The sequence below is a fragment of the Girardinichthys multiradiatus genome, chromosome 6 (assembly GCF_021462225.1).
Source record: "Girardinichthys multiradiatus isolate DD_20200921_A chromosome 6, DD_fGirMul_XY1, whole genome shotgun sequence".
Classification (NCBI taxonomy): domain Eukaryota; kingdom Metazoa; phylum Chordata; class Actinopteri; order Cyprinodontiformes; family Goodeidae; genus Girardinichthys; species Girardinichthys multiradiatus.
The window spans coordinates 3,109,645-3,113,104 of record NC_061799.1 but is presented as its reverse complement, the minus strand read 5'-3'; the positions used below and the strand labels follow the sequence as shown (position 1 = coordinate 3,113,104).

General features: G+C 40.5%; 1 long non-coding RNA gene across 1 annotated transcript; it reads left to right on the top strand.

Moving 5' to 3' along the window:
• Positions 1 to 1,438: 1,438 nt before the first annotated feature.
• Positions 1,439 to 2,765, top strand: LOC124869773. The gene is made up of 2 exons (XR_007038658.1): positions 1,439 to 1,563; positions 2,160 to 2,765. It is a non-coding gene; the product is annotated as an uncharacterized LOC124869773 (long non-coding RNA).
• Positions 2,766 to 3,460: the final 695 nt, after the last annotated feature.

Here is a 3,460-nt window from a genome sequence, read left to right as displayed (position 1 = left end):
ACGCCTGCAGGAAGGGCAGGTGGACTGCGGGGTCAAGGCCAGGCTTGCATGATCAGGACCGAGGCAGCCCTCGCAGATGGCATGCAGGTCATAACTCATAATGTAGCCGGTGTTACAAGCCGGGCAGAGGCGGATAGTGCCGACGCTAGCCATGGTTCTTCTTGAATCAGTGCTCTTAAGCTGTCGCTGAAGAAAAATGGGAGCCGTTTGTCCGGTCTCACCGTAATTTATACGGACCGGGGTGGGGCCCACACAGCAGGTGGGCGTGGACTAAAGTTTTCAGTGCTGTGCTGCGCGCGAAGGGATAAACCCACTAGCGATAGCCTTAAAGGGCGAAGCCTATACGAAATAGAACTATAAATAGAACAGTGAGGAATTAATCAGCCAATCATCAAAGAGTGTCAGTGTAACTTGACACCTGCCGTTTCTCACTCACGCAGCACCTCACTCTGTGTCTGCCCCTGGCCTGGCTTTATAACATGGAGGCGCATGCTCCCGAACTACTGGCCATAACTCGGAAACCGTAGGGGCTATCGACATCATTCGTGGACCGTTTTTCTCAGAACAGACAGGAGAACATTAATATTCATCCTTTTTTGTTGAAAATATGATAATAACAACACAACAGTTGGTTGAAAAGAGAGGGAAAATGGAGAAAAAGACACAAATGCCTGAAAATGCTCCCGAACAAAGTCTAATATCTCGGAAACCATACATGGTATTTGAATAATTTTTAAACTGTGGGTGACAGCCATCCCTTGTCCCCGATCATGGAGATTTTCATAGCTCTATGTCATTCACAGTATAAAATAGGATGATGGAAAGAAATGGTTTCACTCAAGGACTACTGGTCAAACTCTCATTGAAAATACATGGGAGAAGGCCTACAGAATTCCTCTGACTCTTGGCGATCGAGGGGGGTTTGATAGAAAGCCGTGAGACCTAGAATAATTTTAAAGATATTGTGTGAAAGCAGAGGCCTGGCCCTACAAACTGACCGAAAATGGTGACTTTAGAGCAAAATTTGTGCCTGAGTTAAAAATAATTTTTCCTGAAAAAATCCCCGCTTTCTACACTCTAGTAACTGTCATCTCCACTGTAGGAGTGGGATTTTCTCGCAAACTTTGTGTCGCTTGGAGTCTAATTGTAGAGAAACCGTAGCAGTTATCAACAAACCGTTTTCACTTCTGAAAAGCGGGCGGATTTCTCTACAAACTGAAAGTTCAACTTTGTTTCTAGGTGAAACTATGGCGATACAGTAGAGCCTCCAAAACAGTGAATTTTGAGGATTCCTTCCTCCCCTGTCTCCATTCATTTCTATGGGATTTTGGGTGGGGTGGTTTTTCGTTAATTATGTCGCCATGGTAACTCAAAACGGCAATTTTGCTTCACAATGCATTCAATGCCTCCTATGCATTGCTATGGCAAGCCCCAATAAATCTATAGGTCCAGGACTTTGGGTGTGCTATATAGATCCAGGACTTTGGGTGTGATCCATGAATTTATTTTCTTTCTAATTGAATTTAAATGTTTTTTACTAATACAAATCAACATCCATTCCTGGTAAGCCTCAGAAAATGTCTGTCAGCACAGCTTCATATCTGTATTAAATACAATTATTTCCCAGGGGAGCGGCTGCTGTACGAGTTTTGCTGAAGTTGAAAGTAGTTTTTTATGCTATACAAACAAAATTTTTACTTTGTAAAAAATTAATTGATGTTTGTCTGTAGTGATGGAGAGAAAGCAGTAAACAGCTTGAATATTTACTGACACATAAGTGCACATTGTTTCCATCTGCCAGTACAGTGCAACATATACTAACATTAGCACTATTCTCTCAAGATGGTTCAAATATAAACACAAATTCAGGAAAATACTTTCCTGCTCATTAATGTTGTTTCCTTAACATCACAACTGAAAAAAATTATGAAAGTTGTTCATACCCAATTTGGAATTTAGGGTTGTGCTTTCTGTCATTTCTGCATGATTTAAATACTTTTTTGTGTACCTACATGTAGCTTTAACGTTAAACCCAGGCCTATTTTTCACTGGGGTTAGAACGCAAGCCTTGAAAAGACTGTCAGATTTTCCTGTTCAGGTCACTGTTTAGCTTTGTACAAAAGTTGACATCAGTTCCTACATTGCTATTGGCTAATCAGAGGCAGGGAAGCTGTCAATCAGGTGGATTATGCTTTGAGCCCCACCCACCATCACCTGCAGCCCTTTGGTCTCAAGCTTTCCTCAGGACTTAACCGTCTAGCATCGAGGGTCCAGCAGCAGCAGGAGGTAGGGTGATTGATTGGCTTTTTCACACATATTTCAGAATTTGTCTTCATACACTCATTAGTTAAATGAAATTAGTTGTGTCTGTTTTTGTTTAAGGACTTACAAAAACAATGAGATAAGTCATGAAGCTGTTCCTGACTCATCTATGTTGCAGAAATATTTCTCCAACCCATCTGGGCTGTTTTATAATCCTGCACCAAAGAAAACACGGGTGGAGATGAAGATAATTCCTTAATTCAGTTTAAGCTTCCGTTTCTCTCTCCAACTGATCATGTGGAGCCGAAAATGTAGAACACGGACACAAACTTTAAATGATTGCTAATAATGTTAGCGTTTATATTCCACTGATGTTTACTTACAATGACTGTATTGGAAGCTTGTTTTGCCCTGTTTTCCCTGTTTATATTACACAAAGTAGTAGATTTTGGCATCTAGTCTTTCCATGTTTGCCGTTTCTAAATAAAAAAAGGTTTTTGGTTTGGTTGAGTTGACATTTTACAAAATCAGCTACACAAAGAAACGTTTTTTTTAGGTAATTAGGGACTGAGCACATGGTGGGTATACTGATCATCCCATATGGTCATTCTGACTGTGGTTGGCAAACAGATGGCTTAAAAAAATTAACTGCTTAACAGCAGATTAGCTTGGTTTACCACTTAAATGCTTTTAAAATTTCAAGTTTATTCATCGAGGAAATCTTGATTTATATTTTTCTGTTTTTCTCCACCAAATTTGTGCTAAACAATTTTTTAGGTAATTAGGGACTGAGCACATGGTGGGTATACTGATCATCCCACATGGTCATTCTGACTGTGGTTGGAAAAACAGATGGTTTAAAAAGATTAACTGCTTAACAGCAGATTAGCTTGGTTTACCACTTTTTTACTCACTGGTTACCTGATCGACTGACAGATTGCTGCAAACCTCCTACCATATTTATTTTCTAAGAAAGAATATGGCCCATTTTGTGAAGGTGTTTTCACTTGAGTTAGCACATGACTTTACCACGTTGGACTGACGTGGTAAATGAACTGAGTCCTATCTGACTGTGGGAGTCTGGTTGGATTAAATCCCTGCAGGCTGATAGGGTAGGGGCCTTATGAGAGGGAGTTGGGGCTGAATAACATGCCATCTCCACTCTTAGGTTTGAACGTTCTCTAAACTAAGGAATTTT